We start from the raw sequence: 21,036 nt of genomic DNA on the forward strand, positions 1-21,036 counted from the left end.
CGAATGTCCCTGTGGAGTTTGCACATTCTCCCTGTGTTTGTATGGGTTTCATTCTTACAATCCAGATGTGCAGGGTAGGTGGATTGGCCTTGCTAAATTGCCCCTTAATTGGAAAAAATGAATTGATAATCTAAATTTATTTTTTAAAAAAGGATCCCTCAGCCGGGCAAAGGTGGACTCCCACATAAAGGAGGCTGGTCCTGCTCCAGGTGAAAGGCCTGAGCCCCTCTGGGAGGGAGTCCGTCTGCCACGGACCGACCCGGAGCCCGGAAAACTTGGCCCAGTTGATCCTGGCAGAGGATGCGGTGGACAGCCTGGCACTCTCGCATCCTCCGCAGGTCAGCAGGTTCGGTGAACATGAGGAGCACGTCATCAGCGTCAGCCGAGAGGACCAACCCAAAGCCCGGCCCACACAGAAGCTGTCCCGACAGCCTCCTCCGCAGGAGGCACAGGAAAGGCTCCACGCAAATAGAATAAAGTTGTCCAGACAAAAGCAGCCCTGATGCACTCCTCTCCCAAAGCGAAGGGGTGGCGTCAGGGACCCGTTAACCTTACCGAGACACTGCAGCAGTGTACAGAAGTCGGATCTGGGCGACAAATTGCACCCCAAACCCAAATGCTTACAGAGTCCCGAATAAATATTCGCGATCCACCCTGTCGAATGCCTTCTCCTGATCAAGGGACAGGATGGCGCTCGACATACCAGCCCTCTGGAAATGATGGACCAGGTCCTGGACCAGATGGATGTTGTCGTGGATCGTGCGGCCCGGGACCATGCAGGACTAGTCGTCAGAGGGAGACCGGATGCTAGTTTTTAAGATGGCGGAGATCCCCCCTCTTTGGCAGCAATGAAATGGTGGCCCTGCGCCATGAGAGCGGCATCTCTCCGGCCACGATACTTTCCCCCAGGACCCCAGCATAGTCACTCCCCAGGACGCCCAAAGCGTCCTGAAGAACTCCACGGTCAGCCTGTCTAGCCCTGGGGTTTTGCCCCTGGACAGGCTGTTGAGGGTGCCGATCAGCTCCCCCAGGTTTATAGGGGCATCAAGCCTCCAGGCACCCTCTGGGCCGACCTGCGGTAGGTCCTCCCACAAAACTCTACAAGCTTCCTCGATGGACGGATCCGGAGAGAAGAGGTTGAAGCTTCAAATTTGGGCCTGAAACTCCTCCAGATCAGAGACCCGTTGTGGCCAGCAGCGTAAGGAGCTGCTGACTGACCCCGCTCCATTTTTCCAGCGAGTAGAAGATGGGGGTGCCGCGGTCCATGTCGGGGTGGGTCTCGATCTGTGACCTGACATACGTACCCTGGGACCTGACAAGTTGCAGGTCCCGCAGCGTGCCCCCCTTCTCTCTGTATACAGTCGCAGGGCTGGGTCTTCATCGGGCTGACCGAGACGTGACTCCAGGTCGAGCACCTCCTTCTCCAACCCCTCGACCCTAGATTTCCACCACTTTGTCGACCCCCTCGCATACTCCTGACGGAAGTTACGGACATGAGACTTGCCCCCGTCCCACCATAGCCTCAAGGAGTGGAAGCCTCCCCGCTTCCTTCGCCAGCCGGTCCAGAAGTGATGAAAGGAGCCCAGGAACCGCTCGTCCTCCAGCAGCGGGTTGTTAAAATGCCAGACGGCGGTCCAAGCACGGCACCTGCTGCACAGACGCTGTCAGGACACGGGGCAGGTACACCCTTTAAATGTAGAGGCGGTCGACTCTGGACGCCCCGGCCCCAGGCCTCACAAAAGTGAAGAGGCTGGAGTCAGGATGGAGAGTCCACCAGATGTCCACCAAGTCAAAGAACCTGACCAGGTTCCTTAACTTCACCACCACATGAGAGCTGCACTGGGTACCGAGGCGGTCCTTTGTCCCGAGGGTGCAATTAAATCCCCCCCCCCCCCCCCCCCCAGGACGATGCAACCGCCCTCGTCGATGGTGCCAAGATGTGTGGACACTTGTTCGAAGAAAGTCGTCTGCTGCTGGCCAGCCTGGGGAGCATAGACACTCACTAAGTGAAGTACCTCGACCCCCTTGCGGAAGGAATTCAACCCCCTCGCGGACCGTCAAGTTCAGCAACCAGCCTGGCACTGGCTCCTTGACGCCCAAGGTCTCTGGCTGAAAGTGTGGAGCCAACAAGATAGCCACCCTGCCTAATCGTGAGGTTAGCTGACTCATGTAGAACACCCCCCTTCGCCACTCCAGGAGCCATGTGGCTTCGTCTGCCGGAGCGATGTGGGTTTCTTGCAGGAAGAACTGCGCATACTTCCCATCCCGGTGGACCGAGAAAGTTCTGGAACCTGCGAAGCGCGTTCCTGCTGCCGTTAATGTTGAGGCTTGCTATGGTTACCTCTATGTCAGTGGTAAAGTGCTACCTTCACCTTTTCAATGCTCGGAAAGAGCGGAGGGGCGCAGGCCCCTCTGGTCCCTCAGGAGTCCAGCAAGGAAAGATTCCAGTCGGCACTGCTCAGTTGCGTCCGCGTCTCCCGCCTCTTTAACATTGACGCAGGAAGACCGGATGAGTAACATCATGGCGAACGGCATGGTCCCACCAACTAGCCCTGGGTTTGCCTCGATCCTACCCCCTGATCGTCAACCGACTGGTTCCTCGCAGACTCCTCTGATTGTATCACAGAATTTACAGTGCAGAAGAAGGCCATTCGGCCCATCGAGTCTGCACCGGCTCTTGGAAAGAGCACCCTACCCAAGCCCACACCTCACCCTATCCCCATAACCCAGTAACCCCACCCAACACTAAGAGCAATTTATCATGACCAATCCACCTAACCACATCTTTGGACTGTGGGAGGAAACCGGAGGAAACCCACACACACACGGGGAGAACGTGCAGACTCCGCACAGACAATGACCCAGCCAGGAATCGAACCTGGGACCCTGGAGCTGTGAAGTAATTGTGCTAACCACTATGCTACAGTGCTGTCCAAATCAGGCCAGAGGGAGGTGGCGGCTCAGACCCCCTTCCTCTTGTGACGTCGGGCCACCAGAGAGACCCGGGAACAGTTCTGCAAAATGCTCCGGGATGGAGATGGGGATGCCCGACGTTGGAGGCTGGGGCGGAGAGGTGGGGGCTCTCCTCGCCACCACCGCCCAGTGTCCCTAAGGTCAGGGAGCAGCCACAGCCCTTCGGCATTGCGAAAAGGAACGCCTCTGGGGTGCAAAATGGCACCGGGCGGAAGGAGCCCTCTGGGGTCTCGCTTTCACCCGGCCCCGAGGAGTCCTGCTCGGGGGACTGCAACAGCTCAGGACCGAAAAGTGATGGACTTCATCTCATCTCTTCCGGGGACGTGATGTAATGTTTCGTGGCAGGGGTCAGGGGGCCACCCTCTCTGCGCTGGATAGGGTGGATAGGAAGGAATTTTGCCCTTAGTGAAGGGATCAATGACCAGGGGATTTGAGGAAAAGCTTTTTTACCCAGAGGGTGGTTGGAATCTGGAACTTGGCTGAAGAGGTGGTGGAGGCAGGAACCCTTCGCGACATTTAAGCGTTTAGGTGAGATCTGAAACACCTGAGCACACATGGTGACGGCCCAAGTGCTGGGAAACAGGATTAGCGTAAATTGACATTTGATGGTCAGCACAAACATGATGGGCTGATGGGCCTCGTTCTGTACTGTAAAACTCAATGACTCTAAAGCCCAGCTGGCTGAGCCCCCTCTCAGGACACCACACCACCCTGGACAGTAGAGAGCCTTGGTTTTAACATTAGTACCTGTGATGTACAAGAGGCTACTCTAAACACAATCCCTCACTGGTTATATAATAGACACCAATTTAAGGTCATTGGCAATATTTGGAGGCAGGTTCAATCGAGGCTTTCACAAGTGGCAATGGAGGGCTACAGAGATAAAAGGCAGAAAACCAGCATGGACTCTACACAGGTGCTAAGTTGGAGAATTGCTACAATCCGCAAGTTTGAGTTGGCACAGCCAAAGCACAATTGAACTAATATCACATAACTGTCTCTGTTTAAAACACGCGGACTTTGCTAGATTTGCCTTAGCAACCTGGGCCATGGTGAAAGGGGAGGTACAATGCATCCACTGGAAAGAATTAAAATTGATAGGGAGGAGATATTGGATCCAACCCGTACTTAAAGCTCCAGGACTGGATGAGATGCATCCCAGGTTACTGAGGGAAGTGAGAGTGAAAATTGCGGAAGCACCGCCCATAATTCCTCAGTCTGTCTTACCCTCTGGGGAGGACTGTGTTATTATCAATGTTTGCCTGTTTTGTTTTTAAAAAATGTACCTTTATTGTCAATTGTTCTTATTGGAAAAGTGAAATAGTGAAAAATGAAACCATCTTTGAAGTTAATGGTTTACTTTTTTTTTCTTGGGGGAGGTGTCATGGGACTGTCCCTTCAATAATTTTTTTGTCTTATCTAATAGCTTCAGTGATGTCAGTGTGGGTGGAGCTGGGCTGTGGCTCTGGGTTTTACTTTTGTTTTGCTTTGGGCTGTTTTGTGGCTCTGAGTTTTTTTTGCTTTCGTTTTCATTTTTGGCTGCTGGATTCAGACAGAAGTCTTGTCCTTTCTGCATTTTAAAAGTTGTTTCCATTACTTGATAACTTAAAAGAGATAACTGCTTTCAGGAAGGAATTCAAACCTACTGTTTTGGTAAAAAGGGTTTTCTGGTTTATGAGGTGTTGTTATTAAATTGAAACAGTTAAGGGAATTAATTAAGGGTTATAAATAGATTACTGTAGCTGTGTGGGATATTTATGTTTGTAGTTGATAAAAATGCTTCCTGTGTGTTTATAAAAATGTTAACTAAATTTGTAGAATAAACTTTCTTTTTGATTAAAAGTGCTTAAGACCTCTGTTGAACAACACATGAAAGGCAGGACCTTGTACTCCTCATAACCAAAACCTATAAACAATTGTAGGTCAGGTGAACTCCACGATATACTTTGAAGTTTTCTAAACCCTGGCCCATAACACACCTCTTTTAAAAAAAATAAATTTTGTGTACCCAATTCATTTTTTCCAATTAAGGGGCAATTTAGCATGTTCAATCCACCTAGCCTGCATATTTTTGGGTTGTGGGGGCGAAACCCACGGAAACACGGGAAAACTCCACACGGACAGTGACCCAGAGCCGGGATCGAACCTGGGACCCTGGCGCCGTGAGACTGCAGTGCTAACCCACTGTGCCACCGTGCTGCCCTAACACACCTCTTATAATAATAATAATCTTTATTGTCAAAAGTAGGCTTACATTAACACTACAATGAGGTTACTGTGAAAAGCCCCTAGTCGCCACATTCCGGCGCTTGTTCGGGTACACTGAGGCAGAATTCAGAATATCCAATTCACTGTCGCACGTCTTTTGGACTTGTGGGAGGAAACCCACGCAGACACGGGAAGAACGTGTAGACTCCGCACAGACAGTGACCCGAGCCGGGAATCAAAACTGGGACCCTAGTGCTGTGAAGCCATAGTGCTAACCACTGTGCTACCACGCTGTCTATTCAAGTCAGCCTTCGCCAGCTTGCTGGATCCCAAAAGTTCAGTTCATGGAGCAAGGCCCAATCTTGGGCCACCCGAATTCCCAGATAATGGAAGCTGGCCCTGGCCAGGTGAAAGGCAACCTCCTCAGCTCAGTTCCCCTCCCTGGGCGCTTCACCGGAATTGTACTTCAATTTATGCCCCGAGAAGGAGCAAAACCTCCGAGGAGCTTCATTATCTCCGCTGCACTGGCGAGAGGGTCCATCACATAAAACAAATCATCCGCAAACAATGATACCATCTGTTCCTTCCTCCTCCACTTCGTAGATTACCTCAATGCAATGGCTAGAGATTCAGTTGCCAAGGCAAACAATCGCGGGGACACCCCTTGTCTCGTGCCTCTCATCAGGTAGAAATACTTTGAATTCAAAGCATTCATATAAACGTTTGATGATGGGGGCCCTACATAAGAGCTGGATCCAAGCTATCAATTTAATCCCAAAGCCATACCTCTTGAGGATCTCAAACAAATATCTCCACTCCACCCTATCAAACGCCTCTTCCACATCTAATGAAATAATCAGCTCAGGCTCAGGGTCTGGAAGCGGGGGATAGAACCACATTAAGCAGTCTCTGAACATTGGCCGACAACTGCCTACCCTCCTCAAACCCGATCTGCTTATTCAATATAACCCTGGAAGGCAGGGCAAGGGGCACATAGGCAAAACTTTCACCAACAACTTTGCATCTGCATTCAGTAACAAAATAGGGTGATACGACCCACACACTGCTGGATCCTTATCTTGCTTTAAAATCAAGGAAATCGACACCTGCGCCAATGTGGCTGGCAACATCCCTAAGACATCGAAATCTGAAACATTTCAAACAGCAACGGGGCCAACTGTCCCATAAACTTCATATAAAATCCGATCAAGTATTCCATCAGTCCCCAGCACATTACCCGACTACATCAGACCCATGCATTTTATCAGACGAAACTCCAGTTCGCCCCTTCTCTCTGCTCTACCACCGCGATAGACAAACCTTCCAAGAACTCCAACATTGACAACCTGGCCGGGGCTCCAACTTTCAACGGATACAATACAAAACCTCAAAAGCCTCACTAGTCTTGGCTGGGGCAGAGTCCAACCTGCCACCCAAGTCAAAGAACAAAGTATAGCACAGGAACAGGTCTTTCAGCCATCCAAGCCTGCGCCAATCATGATGCCTGTCTAAACTAAATCCTTCTGCACTTCCAGGTCTGCATTCCTCTATTCCCATCCTATTCACGTATTTACCAGTGGCCTCTTTGTCGCTATCATATCTGCTTATACCCTCCCAGGCAGCGCATTCCACTCTGTGTAAAAAAACTTATCCCCTCGCACCTTAAACTTATGTTCCCTAGTAATTGACATTTCCACCCTGGGAAAAAGTGTCTGACTATCCATTCTGTCCATGCCACTCGTAATTTTGTAAACCTCTAATTCCTCAACCTCCGTTGTTCCAGTGAAAACGAGTTTATCCAACCGCTCCTCGTAGCTAATAACCTCCATACCAGTATTTGAGGGTCAATGGGGAGTCATGGGCAATATTTATGAGGGGTCAATGGGGAGTGTTGGGCAGTATGTATGGGGATCAATAGGGAGTGTTGGGCAGTATTTATGGGAATCAATAGGGTGTGTGGGGCAGTATTTATGGGGGTCAATAGAGAGTGTTGGGCAGTATTTATGGGGGTCAATAGGGAGTGTTGGGCAGTATTTATGGGGGTCGATAGGGAGTGTGGGGCAGTATTTATGGGGGTCTGTAGGGAGTATTGGGCAGTATTTATGGGGTCAATAGGGAGTGCTGGGTAGTATTTATAGGGGTCAATAGAGAGTATTGGGCAGTATTTATGGGGGTCAATAGGGAGTGTTGGGCAGTATTTATGGGGGTCAGTAGGGAGTGTTGGGCAGTATTTATGGGGGTCAGTAGGGAGTGTTGGGCAGTATTTATGGGAATCAATAGGGAGTGTTGGGCAGTATTTATGGGAATCAATAGGGAGTGTTGGGCAGTATTTATGGGAATCAATAGGGTGTGTGGGGCAGTATTTATGGGTGTCAGTAGGGAGTGTTGGGCAGTATTTATGAGGGTTGATGGGGAGTATTGGGCAATAAATATTGAGGGGTGACTATGGAGAGTTGGGCAGTATGTATGGGGGTCAATAGGGAGTGTTGGACAGTTGTTTATGGGGGTCAATAGGGTGTGTTCGGCAGTATTTATGGGAATCAATAGGGAGTGTTGGGCAGTATTTATGAGGGTCAATAGGGAGTGTTGGACGGTATTTATGAGGGTCAATACGCAGTGTTGGACAGTGTTTATGGGTGTCAATAGAGAGCGTTCGGCAGTATGTATGGAAGTCAATAGGGAGTGTTGGACAGTATTTATGAGGGTCAGTACGCAGTGTTGGACAGTGTTTATGGGTGTCAATAGAGAGCGTTCGGCAGTATTTATAGGAATCAATAGGGAGTGTTAGACAGTATTTGAGGGTCAATGGGGAGTCATGGGCAATATTTATGAGGGGTCAATGGGGAGTGTTGGGCAGTATTTATAGGGGTCAATAGAGAGTATTGGGCAGTATTTATGGGGGCAATAGAGAGTGTTGGGCAATATTTACGGGGGTCAATAGGGAGTGTTGGGCAGTATTTATGGGGGTCAATAGGGAGTATTGGGCAGTATTTATGGGGGTCAATAGGGAGTGTTGGGCAGTATTTATGGGGGTCAATAGGGAGTGTTGGGCAGTATTTATGGGGGTCAATAGGGAGTGTTGGGCAGTATTTATGGGGGCAATAGAGAGTGTTGGGCAATATTTACGGGGGTCAATAGGGAGTGTTGGGCAGTGTTTACGGGGGTCAATAGGGAGTGGAGGGCAGTATTTGAGGATCAATGGGGAATATTGGGCAACATTTATGGGGGTCAATAGGGAATGTTACGCAGTATTTATGGGGATCAATAGAGAGTGCTGGGCAGTATTTATGGGGGTCAATAGAGAGTGCTGGGCAGTATTTATGGGGGTCAATAGAGGGTGTTAGGCAGTATTTATGGGGATCAATAGAGGGTGCTGGGCAGTATTTATGGGGGTCAATAGAGGGTGCTGGGCAGTATTTATGGGGGTCAATAGAGGGTGTTAGGCAGTATTTATGGGAGTCAATAGGGAGTGTTAGACAGTATTTGAGGGTCAATGGGGAGTCATGGGCAATATTTATGAGGGGTCAATGGGGAGTGTTGGGCAGTATTTATAGGGGTCAATAGAGAGTATTGGGCAGTATTTATGGGGGCAATAGAGAGTGTTGGGCAATATTTACGGGGGTCAATAGGGAGTGTTGGGCAGTATTTATGGGGGTCAATAGGGAGTATTGGGCAGTATTTATGGGGGTCAATAGGGAGTGTTGGGCAGTATTTATGGGGGTCAATAGGGAGTGTTGGGGAGTATTTATGGGGGTCAATAGGGAGTGTTGGGCAGTATTTATGGGGGCAATAGAGAGTGTTGGGCAATATTTACGGGGGTCAATAGGGAGTGTTGGGCAGTGTTTACGGGGGTCAATAGGGAGTGGAGGGCAGTATTTGAGGATCAATGGGGAATATTGGGCAACATTTATGGGGGTCAATAGGGAATGTTACGCAGTATTTATGGGGATCAATAGAGAGTGCTGGGCAGTATTTATGGGGGTCAATAGAGAGTGCTGGGCAGTATTTATGGGGGTCAATAGAGGGTGTTAGGCAGTATTTATGGGGATCAATAGAGGGTGCTGGGCAGTATTTATGGGGGTCAATAGAGGGTGCTGGGCAGTATTTATGGGGGTCAATAGAGGGTGTTAGGCAGTATTTATGGGAGTCAATAGAGAGTGCTGGGCAGTATTTATGGGGGTCAATAGAGAGTGCTGGGCAGTATTTATGGGGGTCAATAGAGAATATTGGGCAGTATTTATGGGGGTCAATAGAGGGTGTTAGGCAGTATTTATGAGGGTCAATAGGGAGTGTTGGGCAGTATTGAGGGTCAATAGGGAGTGTTGGGCAGTATTTATGGGGGTCAATAGAGAATATTGGGCAGTATTTATGGGGATCAATACGGAGTGTTGGACACTATTTATGGAGGTCAGTAGAGAGTGTGGGGCAGTATTTGTAGGGTCAGTAGAGAGTGTGGGGCAGTATTTATGGGGGTCAATACAGAGGGTGGGGCAGCATTTATGGGGGTCAATAGGGAGTGTTGGGCAGTATTTATGTGAGTCAATCGGGTGTGTAGGGTAGTATTTATGGTGATCAATACGGTGTTGGACACTATGGGGGCCAATAGAGTATGGGGCAGTATTTGTGGGGTCAAAGAACAAAGAAAGGTACAGCACAGGAACAGGCCTTTCGGCCCTCCAAGCCTGCGCCAACCATGCTGCCCATCCAATCTAAAAACTTCTACACTTCCTGAATCCATATCCCTCTATTCCCATCCTATTCATGTATTTAAGCCATTGACCTGCCCTGGTAGCCATAGTATTAACGTGGCTAGTCCAGTTCAGTTTCTGATCAATGGTAACCCCCAAGCTGTTGATTGTGGGGAATTCAGCGATGGTAATGACATTGAATTTCAAGGGGCGACGGTTAGATCCTCTCTTGTAGGAAATGATCATTGCCTAGCACTTGTGTGGTGCAAGTGTAACTTGCCACTTATCAGCCCAAGCCTGAATATTGTCCAGGTCTTGCTGCATTTGGATATGAACAGCTTCATTATCTGAGGAGTCGCGAATGGTGCTGAACATTATGCAGTCATCTGCAAACATCCCCACTTCTTACCTCATGATGGAAGGAAGGTCATTAATGCAGCAGCTGAAGATGGTTAAGCCTAGGAATAGCTACTCAACAACTCCTGCAGTGATGTCCTGGAGCTGAATGATTACCTTCCAACCACCACAAACATCTTTCTTTTTGCCAGGTATGACTCCGACCAGCGGAGAGTTTTCCCCTGATTCCCATTGACTCCAGTTTAGCTCAGGCTCCTTGATGCTGTACTCAGCCAAGTGCTGCCTTGATGTCCAGTAGAGAGCGTGGGGCAGCATTTATGGGGGTGAATAGGGAGTGTTGGGTAGTATTTATGAGGGTCAATAGTGAGTGTTACTCAGTATTTATGGGGTCAATAGAGAATGCTGGGCAGTATTTATGGGGGTCAATAGAGGGTGTTAGGCAGTATTTATGAGGGTCAATAGGGAGTGTTACTCAGTATTTATGGGGGTCAATAGAGGGTGTTAGGCAGTATTTATGAGGGTCAATAGGGAGTGTTGGGCAGTATTGATGAGGGTCGATAGAGCGTGTTGGGCAGTATTGAGGGTCGATAGGGCGTGTTGGGCAGTATTGATGAGGGTCGATAGGGAGTGTTGGGCAGTATTGATGAGGGTCGATAGGGAGTGTTGGGCAGTATTGATGAGGGTCGATAGGGAGTGTTGGGCAGTATTGATGAGGGTCGATAGGAAGTGTTGGGCAGTATTTATGGGGATCAATAGGGTGTGTGGGGCAGTATTTATGGGGGTCAATAGAGGATGTTAGGCAGTATTTATGGGGTCAATAGGGAGTGTTGGGTAGTATTTATGGCAGTCAATAGAGGGTGTTAGGCAGTATTTATGGGGGTTGTAGTAATCCACGGGAAGCAGGAGTTCCGTCACCACACCAATATTTATTTACAATAACGATATTACAGGACCAGCTACAAACAGTGCTGCTAGCAGTCCAGTCAACTTAAGACTGGCTCACAAAGCCTACACAAGTGCTTATATGGGCCCCCTCAATGAGCCATCATTGAGGGAGCTCATACTCCAATTGGCCAACCAATAAAGCCAATTAGAGTTCATTACAGGGGTCAATAGGGAGTGTTGGACAGTATTTATGGGGGTCAATAGGGAGTGTTGGGCAGTATTTATGGGAATCAATAGGGTGTGTGGGGCAGTATTTATGGGGGTCAATAGGGAGTGTTGGGCAGTATTTATGGGGATCAATAGGGAGTGTTGGGCAGTATTTATGGGGATCAATAGGGAGTGTTGGGCAGTATTTATGGGAATCAATAGGGTGTGTGGGGCAGTATTTATGGGGGTCAATAGGGAGTGTTGGGCAGTATGTATGGGGATCAATAGGGTGTGTGGGGCAGTATTTATGGGAATCAATAGGGTGTGTGGGGCAATATTTATGGGGGTCAATAGGGAGTGTTGGGCAGTATTTATGGCGATCAATAGGGAGTGTTGGGCAGTATTTATGGGGATCAATAGGGTGTGTGGGGCAGTATTTATGGGGATCAATAGGGTGCGTGGGGCAGTATTTATGGGGATCAATAGGGTGTGTGGGGCAGTATTTATGGGGATCAATAGGGTGCGTGGGGCAGTATTTATGGGGATCAATAGGGTGTGTGGGGCAGTATTTATGGGGATCAATAGGGTGTGTGAGGCAGTATTTATGGGGGTCAATAGGGAGTGTTGGGCAGTATTTATGGGGGTCAATAGAGAGTGGGGCAGTATTTATGGGGGTCAGTAGGGAGTGTTGGGCAGTATTTATGTGGGTCAAGAGTGAGTGTTGGGCAGTATTTATGGGGGTCAGTAGGGTGTTGGACAGTATTTATGGGGGTCGATGGGGAGTATTGGGCAGTATTTGAGGGTCAGTAGAGTGTTGAGCAGTATTTATGAGAGTCAGTAGAGAATGTTGGGCAGTATTTATGAGGGTCATTGGACAGTGTTAGGCAGTATTTCTGGGAATCAACAGGGAGAATCAGGCATTTGTATGGGAGTCAATAGGGAGTGTTGGACAGTATTTATGAAGATCAATGGGGAGTATTGGGAGATATTTATGAGGGGTCAATAGGGAGTGTTGGGCAGTATTGATGAGGGTCGATAGGGAGTGTTGGGCAGTATTGATGAGGGTCGATAGGGAGTGTTGGGCTTTTCACAGTAACTTCATTGGAGCCTACTTGTGACAATAAGTGATCATTATTATAAAAATATCCAAATAAAAATATATTTAAAAAAAAAATAATTGTTTAACTGGTAATTGAAAGCTATTGGGTGGCGTTCTCCGTTTCAGAGAATATGTGTTGGCGTGGGACTGAATTGGTGGACAACAAAATTGGCACTGGTCCTGGATCTATTTATGAACTGTTAGTGGGCCAGCACCACATGCTGTGGAACTCGAGTAATTCCAATGAAAAACGGTGGCCGATTTGCCGGGGTCATGATTGGCACTCGAGAGACTGACAAGCTGCACATTAGCACTTCACCCCCCACATCCCAGCCAACAAGATGGCAGCATGGAGAGCGGCACCCTGGTTAGCAGGCGCCAAGCAGGAGACCCTGATAGGACACCATGGAGGACAGGTGGGTTACCTTGGGGTGGGAAGGAGGCTGCCATCTGCTGCCTGGGTGCAAGTGGATGAGGCCGTGAGCACTGTGGGCCCCACCACAAGGGCTGGCCAGCAGTGCCTCAAAATGCTGCACGACCTCAGGGCCAGGGAGAGTAGGCAACACCATGCCCCTAGCACTAAGCCCCATCCCACACACCCCTAACCCCCACCCCATCCAGAGGGCGATCAGGCCCCATCCGCCATGCAGTGTGTGCGCTCCACACCCTGCACCACATGCCAGCACCAATACCGGCACCATGGTGGCAGAGGCTACTCTGCATGCGCCCGACTGCCTAAATGCCTTGCTCTCCCCCCCCCCCACCCCCCCCCCCCCCCCACCCCCCCAAGAGAAGGCGGCGCATTACCGCTGGGAATGAAAGGAGACCGGAGGGGAACTACCGGATTTGCGGGACCTCATCGCAGCGGAGGGCACTGGACCTGGTCGGTGTGCCCAGGGAGAGGACAGTCACTGAGGTGCAGGTCGGCATCGGGCATGTGAGCCCCCACTGAAATGAAATGAAATGAAAATCGCTTATTGTCACAAGTAGGCTTCAAATGAAGTTACTGTGAAAAGCCCCTAGTCGCCACATTCTAGCGCCTGTTCGGGTAGGCTGATACGGGAATTGAACCGTGCTGCTGGCCTGCTTTCAAACCAGCCCCAGAAAATCGAGTGGAGAATGTGGGCATCATTCCCACTACCTCTCACATGCTAAGCGAGTTGCAGTTCCCCGTGGCCCATGTGGCAGGACCCCCACCCCATCCCCTAACCACCCACACAACGCACGATTCAATCATGCGTCATGTCTTGTGTGTTGCAGGATCACCTGGTGGTGAGGAAGGTTCTTCTGCTGTCCCCTAACTCCAACCCCAAGCAGATCCCAGTTACGAGAGCCCCCAAACCAGAATCCGAGGCACCCCGGAGCACCAGTCCCATCACAACTGTCCCCAACTCCCTCCACCATCCCAAAGACACTCACCTTGGTTGGGCACTTTATTGAAGAGGCTACAGCGGCACTATCTGCTGCGCACCACATACCTGCTGCGGTACAACAGGTGGAGGTTGGAACCCCCAAGAGGGCGGATGGTCCGAGGGCGGCCTGACACCATGGACTAGCCGCCACCCAGACAGGTTTCAGGCATCTGGAATCGACGATCCCATCGATAGTGGAGATGCAGACGCAGAGCCAGGTACTACATAACGGGCTGTCAGCAACCATCAATCGCCTGCAGGTGCAGTTGGATGAGTCCAACCCCTATAGAGGCAGGAGGCGGTATCAGCAATGCATGCCACCCAGGCCAACACAGCACAGGTGGCCTCCTGGTGGCCTTGGAAGTGGAAAGGTATCAGCCTTCGGCCTAGGCTCTCTGTGCGGGTGGTGGCGAGGCATTGGACAGGACTGCCCTGTCACAGGCAGCCAAGTACCAGAGCCACCTGGACATTACAGCGGCGCTCCAGAGCTTGGCCCAGTCACAGTGTGTCATGGCTGAGGGGATCGGTGTTGCCCAAGTGCTGGCTATTTGAGCCAGTCACAGAGGGAGGTGGCACAGTCACACTGCTCGATCAGCCCCCTGGTAACGGCATGGGTGTAATTGTAGCAGGTTTCCACATCGGTCTGTAACTTCCGGATAGGTGTCATCAACCGTGAACACAGTGCATAACCCGTTACCCAAGAGCCAATCCCTCACCCGGAGGTGCACCTCAAACGTGTCAGGAACCAGTTGTTCAGCGGTAGCAGCGAGAGCAGTAACCAGGGGTCTGTCGGGAAGGTAATTTTCCCGCTTTTAAATCTTACCTTAGAAGAGAGGCGGCCTTTGTTTTTTAACTAACTTTTTTTTTCAGTTGTTTTTTTTGTTTCAGAACAGCAGGAAACCAGAAGTCGGCCGTGGGGATTTCTGGGAAGGTGTGTAGTACCTGTATATAAGTTGGGCGGTTGCTAAACCTGAGACATTACACTTGTAGTGTCCCCCACCCTTCCACCTCCTCTAACCTAAGGGGTTGAGTGAATATCAGGTAAGCTCTTCCTTTCTTTTTCTTGTTTTATCTAGAGGGGATGGCAGGGAAGGCAGTGCAATGTTCCTCCTGCAGAATGTTTGAGGTGAGGGACGCCATCAGTGTACCTGCTGATTTCATCTGTGGGAAGTGCACCCATCTCCAGCTCCTCAGAAACCGTGTTAGGGAACTGGAGCTGGAGTTGGATGATCTTCGGATCATTCGGGAGGCAGAGTTGGTCATTGATAGAAGCTTCAGGGATGTAGTTACTCCGAAGAATGAAGATAGATGGGTGACGGTGAGAGGGGCTGGGAGGAAGCAGTCAGTACAGGGATCCCCTGTAGTCGTTCCCCTTAGTAACAAGTATACCGCTTTGGATACTGGTGGGGGGAACGACTTACCAGGGGTAAGCCATGGGGTACAGGTCTCTGGCACAGAGTCTGTCCCTGTTGCTCAGAAGGGAAGGGGGAGAGGCAGAGAGCATTAGTCATTGGAGACTCCATAGTTAGGGGGATAGATAGAGATTCTGTGGGAACGAGAGAGACCCGCGGTTGGTGTGTTGCCTCCCAGGTGCCAGGGTCCGTGATGTCTCGGATCATGTTTTCGGGATCCTTAAGGGGGAGGGGGAGCAGCCCCAAGTCGTGGTCCACATAGGCACCAACGACATAGGTAGGAAAAGGGATAGGGATATAAGGCAGGAATTCAGGGAGCTAGGGTGGAAACTTAAAAGCTAGAACAGTTATTATCTCTGGGTTGTTACCCGTGCCACGTGCTAGTGAGACGAGGAATAGGGAGAGAGGGCAATTGAACATGTGGCTACAGGGATGGAGCAGGAGGGAGGGTTTCAGATTCCTGGATAATTGGGGCTCATTCTGGGATAGGTGGGTCCTCTACAAATGTGTAGTTGTTATGGGGGACTGGAAACGCAATAGATCAAGTACTTTAGATGGGTCCGTTTTTGTCCAATGTGTACAGGAGGGTTTCCTGACACAGTATCTAAATAGGCCAACAAGAGGCGAGGCCACATTGGATTTGGTACTGGGTAATGAATGGTGATAGTGACCACAATTCAGTTACGTTTACTTTAGCGATGGAAAGGGATAGGTAGGGATAGCTGGGGGAAAGGCAATTATGATGCCATAGGTTGACTTAGGATGCATAGGATGGGGAAGGAAACTGCAGGGGATGCGTACAATTGAAATGTGGAGCTTGTTCAAGGAACAGCTACTGCGTGTCCTTGATAAGTATGTACCTGTTAGGCAGGGAGGAAGTGGTCGAGCGAGGTTTACTCAAGTAGTTGAATCACTTGTCAAGAGGAAGGAGGCTTATGTAAAGATGAGACGTGAAGGTTCAGTTAGGGCGCTCGAGAGTTACAAGTTAGCTAGGAAGGACCCAAAGAGAGAGCTAAGAAGAGCCAGGAGGGGATCATGAGAAGTCTTTGGCAGGTAGGATCAAGGATAACCCTAAAGCTTTCCATAGATATGTCAGGAATAAAAGAATGACTAGGGTAAGAGTAGGGCCAGTCAAGGACAGTGGTGGGAAGTTGTGCGTGGAGTCCAAGGAGATAGGAGAGGTGCTAAATGAATATTTTTCATCAGTATTCACGCAGGAAAAAGACAATGTTGTCGAGGAGAATACTGAGGTTCAGGCTACTAGACTAGTAGGGCTTGAGGTTCATAAGGAGGAGGTGTTCACAAGTCTGGAAAGTGTGAAAATGGATAAGTCCCTTGGGCCGTATGGGATTTATCCGAGGATTCTCTGGGAAGCTAGGGAGGAGATTGCTGAGCCTTTGGCTTTGATCTTGATGTCATCATTGTCTACAGGAATAGTGCCAGAGACTGGAGGATAGCAAATGTTGTCCCCTTGTTCAATAAGGGTAGTAGAGACAACCCCAGTAACTATAGACCAGTGAGCCGTACTTCTGTTGTGGGCAATGTCTTGGAACGGTTTATAAGAGATAGGATTTATAATCATCTAGAAAGGAATAATTTGATTAGGGATAGTCAACATGGTTTTGTGAAGGGTAGGTCGCACCTCACAAACCTTATTGAGTTCTTTGAGAAGGTGACCAAACAGGTGGACGAGGGTAAAGTAGTTGATGTAGTGTACATGGATTTCAGTAAAGTGTTTGATAAGGTTCCCCACGGTAGGCTATTGCAGAAAATATGAAGGCTTGGGATTCAGGGTGATTTAGCAGTTTGGATTAGAAATTGGCTTGCTGTAAGAAGACTGAGGGTGGTGGTTGATGGGAAATGATCAGCCTGGAGTTCAGTTACTAGTGGTGTACCACAAGGATCTGTTTTGGGGCCACTGCTGTTTGTCATTTTTATAAATGACCTGGAGAGGGCGTAGAAGGATGGGTGAGTAAATTTGCAGATGACACTAAAGTCGGTGGAGTTGTAGACAGTGCGGAAGGATGCTGCAGGTTACAGAGGGACATAGATAAGCTGCAGAGCTGGGCTGAGAGGTGGCAAATGGAGTTTAATGCAGAAAAGTGTGAGGTGATTCATTTTGGAAGGAGTAACAGGAAGACAGTACTGGGCTAATGGTAAGATTCTTGGTAGTGTGGATGAGCAGAGAGATCTCGGTGTCCATGTACATAGATCCCTGAAAGTTGCCACCCAGGTTGAGAGAGTTGTTAAGAAGGCGTACAGTGTGTTAGCTTTTATTGGTAGAGGGATTGAGTTTCGGAGCCATGAGATCATGTTGCAACTGTACAAAACTCTGGTGCGGCCGCATTTGGAGTATTGCGTGTAGTTCTGGTCGCCGCATTATAGGAAGGATGTGGAAGCATTGGAAAGGGTGCAGAGGAGATTTACCAGGGTGTTGCCTGGTATGGAGGGAAATCTTATGAGGAAAGGCTGAGGGACTTAAGGCTGTTTTCGTTAGAGAGAAGAAGGTTAAGAGGTGACTTAATTGAGGCATACAAGATGATCAGAGGATTAGATAGGGTGGACAGTGAGAGCCTTTTTCCTCGGATGGTGATGGCTAGCACGAGGGGGCATAGCTTTAAATTGAGGGTAAATAGATATAGGACAGATGTCAGAGGTAGATTCTTTACTCAGAGAGTAGTAAGGGCATGGAATGCCCTGCCTGCAACAGTAGTGGACTCGCCAATGGTCATTGGTTAAACATGATGACAAAGGAATAGTGTAGATGAGCTTTAGAGCTGTTTCACAGGTTGGCGCAACATCGAGGGCCGAAGGGCCTGTACTGCGCTGTAATGTTCTATGAGTGCCAGGATGAAGGTGTCATGCACAATGCCTGGGTAGCGGGCACAGAGATGTGCATGATGCACATCCCATGGTCGCACACTAGCAATACGTTCGAGTGGAACCCCTTTCGGTTGGTGAAGAGTGGCCTGTCATGGGCTGGTGCTCGTAACGCGACATGTATCCTGTCGATCACTCCATCGACGTGGGGCATCCCGGCGATGCCAGCAAAATCACTGCCCAGGCATCCTTAGCGGTCTTGGTTCAAAATTGAATTTGACATATTGTGCTGACCAGGCATACAGGGCCTCAGTGACAGCACAGGTGCACCTGTGCACCGAGGTCTGCGAGATCCCAGACAGGTTCCCTGGAAGGACCCCGTGGCGTATAAATTCAGGACGATAGTCACCTTGATGGCCACCGGGTGTGGGTGTCCTTCTCGAGCAGCTCCAGCTTGTACAGCCCCAGTGCATCCCCGAGGGCTGCAGCAACCAGGATGAAGGCCACCATTCCTCGTTTGATTCCAATAGCCATTGGCTGCAGGGTGTGAAAGGCAGACATATTAGCATGGCGTGTACCACCATGCCCAACCAGGTCCAACGGGCTGCATGGTGTCCCCGACCTCCACTGAAACCCCTACCCCTGCGTGTTTCTCTCTCTCGCCCTCCACCCCATCCCACCTGCCATTCCCCCCAATCTGCCCTCCAAACCCCTGGCCCTGCCGGTGCCTGGCACCGCGGGAGACTCTGGAACTGGCGCCCATCCCTGTTGACAGGCACCCTTCCCTTCCAGAAGGGATACAGTGGCTGACCCTATCCATATCAGCGGTACGCTCTGCAGTCCTGTCCAGCGACCTCCTGTAGATGCTACTGTGTTGCTCTTGGGTGGGCTGCATGGTGCCCCACTGGTTGGTGGAGCCTTGTTGGAGGGGGGCGGTGTGCCTAGTGTGGGGGTGGGGTGCACTGTGGTGGGTGAAGTGCAAGAGATGGCGGCACACCTACAGCCAGTGTCACTCTGCACAACACGGGCAACGGTGGGATGTGCAGCAAGATGGCTGCCTTGCAGGCCCCGGCAATGACGGTCCATGCCTGGACATACTGGTCCTGGGGGACATCCTGTCCCCACGGACCATCACTTGAGCGCCCCAGTTAGTCCTCCCCGGCCCTGGCAGATGCCCCCCAGCCAGTCAGCGACAGGACCGGCAACCCATGGTCACGCCTCTGGGAACATGTCCTACCTCCTCTCTCTTCCTCATCAGCCACTACGCCCATTTCCCCGATTTTTAAAACCACAAGTGAAACTCCCATTTGGTAATTCCTCCTGGCGGAGGTGGAGCATTGCGGAGGACTCAGAGAATACCTAGTAAGACACATTAAAGCGTTTAGTGTACGTGTGGAGTAGAATGCATTGCACCAGTGCATGACATTCTATCGGGTGCCTGGTGCCGGCCATTATTTTCACCTCACGCGCAATTCTCTGCCCAAACATCTTTTGCGATTCCGGCCTGGCTGGACAGAAAATCCCAAAATCCCGTCCCCTGTCTTTATGATTTTAAAGTTAGTAATACTGTGTTTAGTAATGAAGTTTGTTTTAATATGCAATATCCCTATTTGTGTGTGAAATCACTCCTGCAACAAAATATCCTTTCCTCATAGTCTAAGAAATTAAAATATTGGGATGTTTGTCCGGTATCCTCGCAACTGTTGGGGGTCTGGTCGGGGATTGTAATAAGACTGATCGGGAAGTAATTGGACGGGTTGGATTTGTCCTGTTCCTTGTATACTGGACAGGGGCTGGTTTAGCACAGTGGGCTAAATAGCTGACTTGTAATGCAGAACAATGCCAGCAGCGCAGGTTCAATTCCCGTACCGGCCTCTCCGAACAGGCGCCGGAATGTGGCGACAAGGGGATTTTCACAGTAACTTCACTGAAGCCTATTTGTGACAATAAGCTATTATTATAACTGGGCAATTTTCCACATTTATGGGTAGATGTCAGTGTTGTAGCTGTACAGGAACAGCTTGGGGTGTGGCAAGTTCTGGAGCACAACTCTTCCACACTTTTGCCGGAATATTGTCAGGCCCCATAGTCTTTGTAGTCTTCAGCCGTTTCTTGATACCACATTGAATGAATCAAACTGGCTGAGGATTGGATATCTGTGATGCTGGGGACCTCTGGAGGAGACAGGGATGGGTCATCCACTAGGCACTTCTGGCAGGACAGAACCTACCCAGGGATGATGTCTGGGACATTGTAAGATATGATTTTGTGAGTGTGACTATGTTAGGCTGTTGCTTGGCTAGTCTGTGAGACAGCTCTCCCAATTTTGGCACAAGCCCCCAGGTATTTGTTCGGGGGATTTTGTGGATTTGGCAGGGTTGGGTTTACTGTTGTCATTTCTGGTGCCTAGGTTAATGCCAGATGTTGGGTTTGGCAGGGTTGGGTTTATTGTTGTCATTTCTGGTGCTTAGGTTAATGCCAGATGATCTTACTGGTTTAATTCCGTAGACAATTTTCTGTAGTGGTTGGAAACAACTGAATGGTGTTCTGGGCCATTTCAGAGGGCATTTGAGTCAACCACATTGGTGTGGGTCTGGAGTAACATGTAGGCCAGACCAGGTAAGGATGGTAATTTTCTTCCATTAAGGACATTAGTGAAGCAGATGGTTTTTTAACCAAGGTTTCAGTTATCATTCGAGATTTAATTCCAACATCTTATCAAATTTCACCAGCTGCTGTAATGGGATCCAAACACAGAGCCTGGGTGTTTGGATTTCTAGTCCAGTGACAATACTTCCCCTAGAACAAGGGCTTTCATGACGATAGCCCTGGTTTGATATTGAACAGTGAAGGCAAGTGCTCCATCATAAACGACGTGGAATCTACTTACAGGAGAGATTAGGGCCTGAATATCGAGCAGATGTAGCTTGGATGTGGAGCCATGACTGAAAGTTGTGCAGGGTGATGTCCAGAGG

This window comes from Scyliorhinus canicula, chromosome 18, assembly GCF_902713615.1.
Source record: "Scyliorhinus canicula chromosome 18, sScyCan1.1, whole genome shotgun sequence".
NCBI classification, from domain to species: Eukaryota; Metazoa; Chordata; class Chondrichthyes; order Carcharhiniformes; family Scyliorhinidae; genus Scyliorhinus; species Scyliorhinus canicula.